The sequence below is a fragment of the Lipotes vexillifer genome, unplaced genomic scaffold (genome assembly GCF_000442215.2).
Source record: "Lipotes vexillifer unplaced genomic scaffold, Lipotes_vexillifer_v1.1 scaffold76, whole genome shotgun sequence".
Taxonomy (NCBI): Eukaryota; Metazoa; Chordata; class Mammalia; order Artiodactyla; family Lipotidae; genus Lipotes; species Lipotes vexillifer.
In genome coordinates, this window is record NW_006773751.1 from 2,414,977 (window position 1) to 2,427,955 (window position 12,979).

The following is a 12,979-nucleotide window of genomic DNA, read 5'->3' on the forward strand; positions in this document are numbered from 1 at the left end:
AATTCTACTGTAATGCTTTTCCATGTGCCACTTTTCAAATCCTGTCTTGGTATGATGCTTGTCAACTTTCATGTGGGAACATCTTGACTCCTGTGCTAAATTATGAGTCCTCTGGGATCATGAGTTGCATCTTATACTGTATCCTATCCTCCTGAAGCATTATACACAGTGCCTGGCACACAGCGGGTACTTAAAAGTTTGGTAATCATCTCACCATACAGCGTTTCTTTCACAGGCCTGGCAGTAATGACTCTGATCTGCCACCAGAGGGCAGCAAGTTGTATCTCTCAGCTCACATCTGATACGCAGACCAGAGCATCCTTGTTCAAGACGAATTTGACTTTGCCCAAATGCACGGTGAGCCATGCTTCAGGGTTCACTGGGGTATTTGTTGGGGGCGGGCAGGTGAACCTCAGCCTTGGGAGGACTTACACACCATCACAGCCACACCACTCCACCCTCCCCTGCTTCCCCTGCATGCTCACCCCTGAGGGCTGCTCAGGAGACAGAGAGGCCTAGTGACCTGAAGTTGGAGGAGGCAGCAGTGGTCCACTCTACTGAAAGTCTTGGCCTAGTCCCCTGGGATGTGTCCAGGCTGTTTTAGAGAACGGGGAATTATGAAGCCATACAAGAACAGTGCCCTCCCTTCTTTGCCTTCCATGCCTGGCCTCCCTCTTTCAGTACCATGAAGACTGCACAGCAGAAGTGGTCTGGAAATGGGGAGCACTGCAGTGAAGGCAGAGCCACAGGGCTGAAGGCCCATTCAGGGCCCAACTGTGCCACTTAGCGGACATCCCATCTTGGAAACTGACCTTCTTTCTCATGGTAAAAGAGAGATTACCAAAAAACTCAGGAAAAAGATTCATGTATGTGAGGGCCCCTTGTAACCTCTAAGACATCCTTCAAACATGGTTATTTGTGGGGAGAAGGAAGGCCCAGACATTCTGTGATCACTTAAGTCTGGCCTGACAGTCATAAACCAAGAAGGCCCATGTGAAGTGCATGTGGTCAACTAGCCAGGTCCCAGCCAGCTTCCCAGAGGGCCCAGTCCTGGTGGTGCAACTTAGCATTTAAATTCCCACACCCAGTGGCTCTCTATGATTTCAGGGGTGCTTATTTTCTCTTTGCAACTAGATGCAAATGATCACAATAACTCCCTGAATCTAAACAGCATTCATTGTACAGTTTACAACGTGTTTCCATTTCTGTCCCCATTTATGATGGGAAGGTTCTAAGATGGCCCCAAATGAGCCCCTCTCCCCTGGCAGTCATGTCTTGTGTACTCCCCTCCCCTTGAGGAGGGGTGCCACCTGTGACTTGCCTCTAACTAACTGAATACAGCAAAGGGGACGGGATGTCACTCTGTGAGTAGATTCTCAAAGATTCTGACTTCCCTCTTGTGAGCCAGCTCTCGCCCTGGCTGGTTTTGATGCAGCAAGTTGGATTCTGGGGAGGCCCATGTTGTAGCAAGGAACTGAGGATGGCCTCTGGCCCTCAGTCCAATGGACAGCAGGGTATTAAAGCCATCAATCCAATGGCCCAAAAGGAACCGAACGACCACTTATGTGAGAGTGGAAGTGAATCCCTCCCCAGTTGAGCTTTCAGATTAAACTGTAATCCCAGTGGACACCTTGAATGCAGCCTCACGACCAACCCTGAAACGGTGAACCAGCTGGCAATGCTTGGATTCCTAACTCACAGAAACTGTGAGATAATCGATGTGTGTTCTTGCAAGCTGCTAAATTGTGGTAGTTTGTTATACAGAGAAAGATAACTAACACATCTCCTTTGAATCACATAAAAACCCCACTCACAGGAGGGAAAGCCAGACCTTTATACGATTTGCCTAAAGTCATACAATAGCAAGTGTCTGAGTCAGGACCCAAGGGCCAGTGCTGTGGTGTTTCTGTCACACCAGTTGCCTGATTAATTTCCTGAGGCCTTGAGAACAAGGTTCCTACATTCCCTCGCAGGGCCTAGGAGCTCTGGACAGAATGGATTCAGTAGTGACCAACTCAGGGGCTGAGGACAGCCAACAAGGACAAACCTGTTGCCAACTGCAGGCCCCCGGGGCCCGCCCTCTGTGACCAGGACTTTCTGGAGCTCCCTCTCCACCAACACCTCCCTCTACCCAGCATCCGGGCACCTTCTCCTGTGCCTCACACTTACGTGAAACAGCTGGAGCAGCGACAGCCCAGTCACGCAGGCTGTGCCTGAGCAGACAGCAGCTGGGGGCACGTCATGGCCAAGGGTGTCAGTCCCTGACAGAGAAGAGAGGGGAAGGTCAGTGAGAGCTGGAAAGGGAGGCTGAGAGGACAGATGGGCACATGCTGGCACCTGGTTGTGACCCCAAGACTCTGGAGTGGACATCCCCAAGGGGGCTTGTTTCCTGACCTCCACAGCTGTCTTGGTCTGAGGTCCCTGAGCCTAAAAACCTGAGGTCAGACCTCTAAGGCCACATCCTATCCCGTCCTTGTTTCCCTCCCTCAGTGCCGCTGTCTGGAACCCTTGCCCAATGCACCATGAGGACAAGAGCCTCTCCCTGCTCTGGGAAGCAAGGCTCAATGGGGGAAGGGAGTCCAGCTGCCTCTTTCATACTCCACTGGAGAATGCTGACCTGTCCCCTGGCGGATGTGTCCTTGTTGGCTGCATGGCCGATCCCCTCTCTCTGGCCCCACACACCTCTTTCCCATCTCCTTCCCCATTCTTTCCTGGGCCTGTCCGTATTCCCAGTACCCAGAGCTGATCACTCCTTTCTCTTACTCCAGTATCCCGACTTCCTCAGGCCAACCCACCAACCAGACAGTTGGATGGGTAAGTTCACGCTGATGTGCTGATGGAGGAGGGGGAGGTGAGACCCTACTGAGGAATCCAGTGTAGTCTAATTACGGGGGGGGGGTCCCTTCAAGCCATAATTCTTTACCCACTCAACATGGAGCGTCTAGGCCCTACATTGGGAATGGGGTGGGGGTGTGGTGGAGGGAGGAAGGACGCCTCCTGGTGGTGATGCTGGGCCCCTGCTCACGTGCCCCACTGGGTGTATTTGTATTGGGGAGGGAACTCAACCATTAACGGGATGCACTGAGCCACCTTCCACAAGGACAGGGCCAACCACTTCCAGGTTCTCTACCTCAGCCAGAAGCTGGAGGTCAAAGGACAGACATTTTCATGCCTCAAGGACTGGCACCACAACTACTGAGCCTGTGTTCTAGAGCCTGCGAGCCACAACTACTGAGCCCATAAGCCACAACTACTGAAGCCTGTGTGCCTAGAGCCCGTGCTCTGCAACAAAGAGAAGCCACCGCAATGAGAAGCCCACACACTGCAACGAAGAGTAGCCCCTGCTTGCCGCAACTAGAGAAAGCCCACATGTAGCAACGAAGACCCAATGCAGCCAAAAATAAATAAATTTTTAAAAAAGCAATGGGGCTGGCACAAGTTTTAATCTAGGGGCAGTGGCAGATTTCTCTCACTAAATACATTTTAAAGTAAAGGGATATTTGGATCATACATCATGATCAAGTGGGATTTATCTCAGGGATGCAAGGATTCTTCAATATATGTAAATTAATCAATGTGATACACCACATTAATAAATTGAAGAATAAAAACCATATGATCATCTCAATAGATTCAGAAAAAGCTTTCGACAAAATTCAACACCCATTTATGATAAAAACTCTCCAGAAAGGGGGCATAGAGGGAACATATCTCAACATAATAAAGGCCATATATGACAAACCCACAGCAAACATCATTCTCAATGGTGAAAAACTGAAAGCATTTCCTCTAAGATCAGGAACAAGACAAGGATGTCCACCCTCGCCACTTTTATTCAACATAGTTTTGGAAGCCCTAGCCATGGCAATCAGAGAAGAAAAAGAAATCAAAGGAATCCTAATTGGAAAAGAAGAAGTAAAACTGTCACTGATTGCAAATGACATGATACTATACATAGAAAATCCTAAAAATGCTAGCAGAAAACTACTAGAGCTCATCAATGAATTCGGTAAAGTTGCAGGATACAAAATTAATACACAGAAATCTCTCGCATTCCTATACACTAAAAACAAAAGATCAGAAAGAGAAATTAAGGAAACAATCCCATTTACCATTGCCTCAAAAAGAATAAAATACCTAGGAATAAACCTACCTAAGGAGACAAAAGACCTGTACTCAGAAAACTGTAGGATACTGATCAAAGAAATAAAAGATGACAAAAACATATGGAGAGATATACCATGTCCTTGGGTTGGAAGAACCAATATTGTGAAAATGACTATACTACCCAAAGCAATCTACAGATTGAATGCAATCCCTATCAAATTACCAATAGCAGTTTTCACAGAATTAGAACAAAAAATTTTACAATTTGTATGGAAACACGAAAGACCCCGACTAGCCAAAGCAATCTTGAGGAAGAAAAATGGAGCTGGAGGAATCAGGCGTCCTGACTTCAGACTATACTACAAAGCTACAGTAATCAAAACAGTATGGTACTTGCACAAAAACAGAAATATAGATCAATGGAACAGGACAGAAAGTCCAGAGATAAACCCATGCACCTATAGTCACCTAATCTATGACAAAGGAGTCAAGACTATACAGTGGAGAAAAAAATAGTCTCTTCAATAAGTGGTGCTGGGAAAACTGGACAGCTACATGTAAAAGAATGAAATTAGAACACTCCCTAACACCATACACAAAAATAAACTCAAAACGGATTAAAGATCTAAATGTAAGGCTGGCTACTATAAAACTCTTAGAGGAAAACACAGGCAGAACACTCTTTGACATAAAGTGCAGCAAGATCTTTTTTGATCCACCTCCTACAGTAATGAAAATAAAAACAAAAATAAACAAATGGGACCTAATTAAAAGCTTTTGCACAGCAAAGGAAAACATAAACAAAATGAAAAGACAACCCACAGAATGGGAGAAAATATTTGCAAATGAATTGATCAACAAGGGATTAATCTCCAAAATATACATACTGCTCATGCAGCTCAATTATAAAAAAAAAATAATAACCCAATCAAAAAAATGGGTGGAAGGTCTAAATAGACATTTCTCCAAAGAAGACATACAGATGGCGAAAAAGCACATGATAAGATGCTCAACATCACTAATTATTAGAGAAATGCAAATCAAAACTACAATGAGGTATCACCTCACACTGGTCAGAATAGCCCATCATCAAAAAATTTACAAACAATAAATGCTGGAGATGGTGCTGAGAAAAGGAAACCCTCCTACACTGTTGGTAGGAATGTAAATTGGTACAGCCACTATGGAGAACAGTATGGGGGTTCCTTAAAACACTAAAAGCAGAACTACCATATGACCCAGAAATCCCACTCCTGGGCATATACCTGGAGAAAACCATAATTCAAAAAGATACATGCACCCCAATATTCACTGCAGCACTATGTACAATAGCCAGGTCATGGAAGCAACCTAAATGTCCATCAACAGAGGAATGGATAAAGAAGATGTGGTACATACATACAATGGAATATTACTCAGCCATAAAAAAGAACAAAATAATGCCATTTGCAGCAACATGGATGGACCTAGAGATTGTCATATTGAGTGAAGTCAGTCAGACATAGAAAGACAAATATCATATGATATCACTTATATGTGGAATCTTTAAAAAAATGGTACAAATGAACTTATTTACAAAACAGAAGTAGAGTCACAAATGTAGAAAACAAACTTACGGTCACCAGGGGATAAGGGGCCGGATAAATTGGGAGATTTGGGATTGACACATACACATTACTATATATAAAATAGGTAACTAATAACGACCTACTGTATAGCACAGGGAACTTTACTCCATACTCTGTAATGACCTATATGGGAAAAGAATCTAAAAAAGAGTGGATAGGACTTCCCTGGTGGCACAGTGGTTAAGAATCCGCCTGCCAATACAATACAATACGGGTTTGAGCCCTGGTCCGGGAAGATCCCACATGCTGTGGAGCAACTGAGTCCGTGTGCCACAACTACTGAACCTGTGCTCTACAGCCCGTGTGCCACAACTACTGAAGCCTGCATGCCTAGAGCCCATGCTCTACAACAAGAGAAGCCACTGCAATGAGAAGCCCGCACACCGCAATGAAGAGTAGCCCCCGCTCGCCGCAACTAGAGAAAGCCCGCACCCAGCAAAACAACCCAACGCAGCCAAAATAAATAAATTAATAAATTAATTAATTTTTTTTAAAAAAGAGTAGATATATGTGTGTATGTGTAACTTTGCTGTACAGCAGAAGCTAACACAACATTGTAAATCAACTATATGTCAATAAAAATTTTTAAAAAATAAAGTGATAGACCTTCAGTGAGATTCTGATCAATAAAAGTGAGAGAAAACATAACTATAGACTAGGAGAAATGAAAATGGATATTACCACATATGCTGCAAACATAAGGAAACTAAAGGGTATTAAAAACAACCTTATGCTAATAATCTAAAAATACAGATGAAATGAATGCATTTATGGAATAATGTAACCTACTAACATCTCAACAAGTAAATTACTTGAAACATATTATAATGTGAAGAATCAAATCATCAAAAATTGACTTTCAAAAAAAAAGAAGAAAAAGAAAAAAGAAAACACCTAGGCCCAGAGGGCTTCACCAGAAACACCTACCAAACATTTAATAAAGAAATCATTCTATCTTACACAAAGCATTCCAATAACAGAAAAAGAAGAAACATTCTAAGTCATCTTATTATCATTTTTCACTAGCAAAAAACAGTAAGAAAATGTAATTTTAAAGACATCATATAGAATGATGATAAAGTTATTAGGTCCTAGGTATATACATAACACAAGCTATACAGAGACTTTATGTAGAAATCTATAAAATTTTATTTTTATAAAAACTTTTAAAGGTTACTAAATAAATGGAGGGGTATACTAAAAAAATTAAAGTTAAAAAATAAAGGGAGGGCTTCCCTGGTGGCGCAGTGGTTGAGAGTCCGCTTGCCGATGCAGGGGACATGGGTTCATGTCCCGGTCCGGGAAGATCCCACATGCCGCGGAGCGGCTGGGCCCGTGAGCCATGGCCGCTGAGCCTGCGAGTCCGGAGCCTGTGCTCCACAACGGGAGGGGCCACAATAGTGAGAGGCCCGCGTACCGCAAAAAAAAAATAAAAAATAAAAAATAATAAAGGGATACTAGAAGAAAAAAAATCAAAGTTGCTTTTTGAGCATAAACCATGCAATATGCTTGTTTAACAAACCAGTTACTTATACAAAAATGGTCCATGGAAATAGAAGGACTCTAAGAGATCTGGCCCAATATCTTTACTTTTCTAGATGAAGAAACCAAGTTCAGAGAGGACAAGTGACTTGCTTAACCACACACAGCAAGATAGAGATGGAGCTGGAGAGCTGCTGGGAGCAAAGCCTCCTGGCCCCAGTCCAGGGCCCTGCCATTAGGATGCTGTCTCTCCTCCTAGAACATCTGCACTTGTCTCCCCAGGAGCTAAGGTGTCCCCTGAGGTAGGGTTTCTCAAATTGGCCTGATGGTAACAATCACCTGAGCCACATGTTAAAGCAGAGACTCCAGACCTACTGAAGCAGTATCTACAGGGGAGGGGCCCAGAATCTGTGTCTTTAACAGGTTTGAGTCTTACTATCTGGCCCTTTCGGGAAATGATGCAGGAATGAAGGTCTTTGGGAGGATTTCAGGCTGGAGGCAGCAGGGGAGGTGGCTGGAGGCAGCAGGGGAGGCAGGTGACCTTGCAGAGTTTGTGGCATCATCTGCTGCCCATAACAAGGCTGGCTCTGGATTCTGTGTCCTTGGGCCAAGGAGGCCAGAAGGAGGAGGAAGGGAGTGCAAGGAGAACCAAAAGTACGTGGTGTCTCTGGGTGGGTTGGAGCCAATAAAGAGGTCAGGATGAGGAACCTTAAGGCCATTCGTCTAGGGGAAGAATGGGGCTGGGGTTGCATTAAAAGCGACCCTGATAGAATGTGTTGGAAATGGGTTTCCAATTCCCCATAAGACCAGGGGTCTATGTTCTCTCTGAAGGGCCCCTGCCCTCAGTGACTTCAGCACCCAGAGGCAGGGTCACCTCCCTCACTGCCTGGACCAACAGTGGCAGAACGCCTGCTGTAGCTGGACCTAGCACATGTAATTAACGATTGGCTGCCCCCTGCACCCTGCTTGGCCCCCTTAGGAGCACAAGTTAATTGAGTGGGGCCTAAGCACCGGCTGATCTCAATTTCTTCCGATGCAATTAAGCCTTCTCCAGTCATTTATTAACTCATGAAATTGACACAGCAGGTTAGCAGCCCCGGAGAAGAGGAACAGTTTTTTTCCTTGTTCCCTGTCTCCTCAGACATCAATGCTCAGGCATGGCTGGCAGAGGGAATCAGAGGAAGGGGCTCTTTTCACTCTGACTGTACTTATGGCCATCACCAAGCCCTGACCCCCCGGGATGAGGGTGGGAAGAGTTGGTGGTCAGATCGGTTCCTTTGCTCCAGATGAGGTACTACAGCAGCAAAGAGAGGCCCGTGCTGTTTGAGAAGGGGCCTCTCTAAGAGATACAAGGAACCTCTGCAAATCATCAAGGGAAAAAAAGAGACCCTCAATATAATAATGAGTAATAGACAGGTGGTTTATAAAAAAGGTAATCCAAAAGGCTAACAAGAAAATGAAGAGATGCCCAAACTCATTAGTAATCTGGGAAACGCAAATTGAAACCACAGTGAGCTATCACTGTACACTGGTAGACTGGCAAAAATTAGGATGCTGGACAATGTCACGTGTTGGAGCAGATGTGGGAATTTAAGGGCACTGCTGGTGGAGTGTAGTTACGACAACTGTTGAGGGAGAGACCTGGCACTACTTGGTCACGTTAAGTTCGGACCCCATGAAGCAGCAACTCTGCTCCTGGGTCTGTATCCCCCAAATTTCTCAATATATTCATAAGGGGCCGTGTGTGGAGACGTTCATCACTGTGTTTTATGGTGGCAGGGAATTGGAAGCAGGTTCAGTGATCATCACTAGAGAGTGGGGGGGTAAAGTCAGGTAGAGGCACACCTCAGAGGATAATGCAACTGCTGAAAGCAATGGACCAAGTGGACCATAGTAACACAGAGCAACAAGGATAAACCTTAGCAGAAGCCTAAGTGAAAAAAAAAACCCAGAATTAGATGTATAAAGATGTATAATACTGCTTATATAAATTTAAAATACAGGCACACAGACCAACAATTTACATTTTCAAGAACACATACCAAAACAAAAACAACACAGACAAAAACCCCCCAAGTTCATAGATACAGAGAACAGGTTGGTGGTTGCCAGAGGTAGGGGTGGGGGTGGGAGAAATGGGCGAAGGGGGTCAAAAGATGCAAACTTCCAGTTATAAAATAAATAAGTCATGGAGAAGTAATGTACAGCATGGCGACTATAGTTAACAATAATCTATTGTATATTTGAAAGTTGCTGCGAGAGTAGATCTGAAAAGTTATCACAAGAAAAACATTTTTTGGCAACTATGTGTGGTGATGGATGATAACTAGACTTATTGTTGTGATCATTTTGCAATGTATACAAATATGGAATCACTATGTGGTACACCTGAAATTAATACGCTGTTATATGTCAATTATACCTCAATAAACAAAACAAAACCGAAAACACATACCCCAAAATGTATACACATTAAATATGCTAGAATGGCTGACTGTGGAAGGAGGAAAATGAGAACAGTGATAAGAATAAAAGAGAAAAAAATAAATAATAGAGGAGAGGGGCCTTGCCAAGACCAATGATGAATAATAATGTGGACTATCTGAGAAGTAACACTGAGGAGTATAATTAACTTAACCTTCTATGTCTGAGGTCCAACTCAAACATAAAAGAAAGAAGGGGGTCTCTCACCACCCCCAGGAGGCCTTCCATGATTGACTTAATGCTGCACATTTCTATTTGACCTTCCTATTTGTTCTCAGGTAACTGTATTGTTGACACACTGGTGTCAAGTGGCTGTATTTTGCTTTCTTCTTAAATTCCAGACCATTTGAGGGCACAGACTTGGAATCTTGTGTCTTCCTAAAGCTCCATTCCCAATGCCTGGTGTTCTGCACATTCTAGACAGTGGGATGGCAGGTCAAATGGGGAAGCTGCTTTGCATGCAGAGTGCTGTCCCAACACACAGCCTGCCATTCTGGTCTCACCTGCTACATGTAGTGGAAAGAGCACAAGGCTAAGAGTCCCAAGATTTTGGTTTAAATTCTGTTTTCTACGCTCATTGCTTGGGCGATTTTGGACAATTAATGATCTCCTTGAGGTTCATCTACAAAACGAAGGTAAATGATATATCTTCCCTTACGGGGTGAGGATTATGGGAAAGGGTGTGGTTATTTAAAATGCTGCAGCCTTATAAGGAGGGTGGGTGTTGTTCCAAGGACTCAGGGTCCCTGAAGTCCTCTGTGCTGCTAACAGGAGAGATGGCCCTTTGTGTTCATTCATCCCTTGATGAATTGGCTATGCTAAATTTGGGGAGCAGACCCTGGTAAGAGCTGGACCACTCGGTGTAAGAGAGTGAGAAGAATTTATTGGGGTGTAGGGTGGCAGGAAGAGCAGGGAGGGCAGCATGAGGAAGAGGGAGGAGCCAGAAGAATGGCCCAGACTGGGGGACCCTGCTGAGTCTCTTGGCCAGATAAAACCCCAGCAGTTAGTTTGTGAGAAAGCCTTTTAAGGTTTGGGAGGTCTCTAAGTTTTTTGTATTGTCTTCGCCAACTGTTGGTAACTCACAAATGTGAGGGATATTTTTCTTGTTTGTGGCAATCGAGTGAAGGCAATGCTCTCAGACCTGGGTGCATATCTGTGGAACGCAGATGACACAAGAACTAATTCGGTGTGCGCAGTTTAGAGCCAGAGGTCACCATGAGAACGATGGCCCTTGGGACAGATTTTGGCTTCCTATGAGCCCTGGAACAGGGGTCAGAGCAAGTCCTATCTAGATCCTTAGAACACATGATCCCAGCTGATATATGAGTTATGCCTGAGGTATTGCATGTGAAAATAGATGGTCATTCCTCTTTTGTTCTAGCCTAGACCTAACTCTCAGATTAAATGTGTCCCTAAGGCTCCTGATCATGACCTTGACTAGTGTTCTGGCTGGGACCTGGTTGTCTCAGTATGATACTCGTGGAAACTGTGCTATTCCCCTCACTTATTCTTTATCTGCTATTTACTGAGCACTAAGTAAGTGCCTGGCGTTGAGCTCTGCTCCAGGGACATAAAGATGAACAGGCAGAGTGCTCTCAAGGAGCTCACAAGTTGGGAGACTAGTAAACAGTAGTGGGCACAGTCTGTCCTCAGGTCCCAGGACCCCCAGATTGAAGGCCTGGGTGTGACTCTGCAGTTCCTATCAGCCTAACACAGTGCGCGAGCCTGCAAACTCCCTGGGGCAGGAAGAGCTGCTCATCCAGTGCTTGGGGTTATCAGCGAGTATCTGCTGCAGAGAAACAGCAAAGAGGAGACAGCCCTGCTCCTCAAAGCCCAGCGTCACCCCAGAGGTGCTGCCTGTGTCCTTGATGCCTCTGTCAGAGGTGAAGCTGAGCTCACCTCCTCCCTGACGAGGGTGTCCCAAAGATGGGCTGCCCTGTGTGGTTCCCCAATAAAAATCATGCCGATCATGGAAGAACAGTGGGTGCATGTGTGTAGGAGCCCTCAAACCTTCAGAGCCTAAGGACCTGGCTATGGGCCCCTCAGGCTGGGGAGGGGGTGTGACTTTGATCTAAAACCCAGTAAGCACGCTGCTTTGTGTCTGCCAGCGAATCCCCAGCCCTAGAACGTAACAGATGCTCAATACATGCTTGTCAAACAAAGAGACTAGTGAATAGACACATGCCAGGTTTGTGGGAGGTCTTCCTCGCCACTCCCCCCGCTCACCCCCACTGCCCACTGCCCACCACCCCGGCCACAGAGCATCTCACGGCACCTCCAGCCCCACCTGCCCCACCACGCAGCCTTCCCTGAGCTCTCTGCCTGCAAAATCCCACTGTGCTAATAGTCTAGAGGGCACGGAGGGACTTAATTATGTGTCATTTTAGATGGGTGTGGGCTATTTTGTGCAGATGACACTTGTCCCTGAAGCTCTTGAGGTCAGGTTTCCTGATCATGGATCTTTTCTCTCTGCTTCAGAAAGACGGGTGCAGAAGACAGTAAAAGTATCAAGGGTTTTGTTCACCTTGGACTTGGCTCTCTTTCCGTTTCTGCCTTTCAAAACAACGTTCATTACTGCTGATAGTTTTCTTATGTTCATCTTGTTTGATGTTCAGGCATGGCAATTTTTTGATTTCTCTTATTTCACAGAAAGCAAAAAGTTCAGAAAGGCCAAGTGGCTTGGCCAAGGTCACACAGCTATTTTGGGAAGAGCTGGGACACCCTGCCCACACCATTCTTCCATGACTAGCATAGTTGTAGCTCTGCAGGGAACATGTGCCCTGTGCCATGGGTCCCATCTCTGTCCCACCCCAGTTCTGACTCCACGTTCTATTTCCTGACCTGACCATTTGCACGAGGCTCAGGGGCACCATGGCCTGTGTGTTGGGAAGGGGTTCACTTTTCCTTTCCACAAGGTGCATTGCTCTGCACCACATGCTTGGATTTCTCTCCATCTGTATTTGATCTCTACTGTTGTTTGGAAGGTGTTCCAAGATCCCCAGGCAGCAGGCCTCCAGCCTGATGACTACTGAACGGGCTTGTTAGGAAAGGCAGAAGCATCTATGGGGTTTGTTTCCTCTTGCTGGCAAGATGTCAGAAGACTGGAAGAGATACAAATAAGAGAACCCAGGCCACTGAAGGGACAGAGAGTTTGATTTCTGAGGCCAGATGGAGATAAGGAGGGGCAAGGCATTAGGCTAATGAGTGGGCCAGAGGGAGCTAGCCTGTGAGGGACTGGTCACAGGACCCTAGAGTCATCTAACTCAGAGTAGCAGGAA

The 12,979-nt window shown here is 45.5% G+C and overlaps 1 protein-coding gene across 1 annotated transcript in view; it reads right to left on the minus strand.

Moving 5' to 3' along the window:
* Positions 1-12,979, minus strand: part of LOC103073905 (protein FAM163A) — a 77,496-nt gene that overhangs the window by 3,730 nt on the left and 60,787 nt on the right. The window contains exon 2 of the mRNA XM_007448520.1: positions 2,170-2,261. The gene's annotated coding sequence lies outside the window, so the exon portion shown is untranslated. The remainder of the gene's footprint in view (positions 1-2,169; positions 2,262-12,979) is intronic.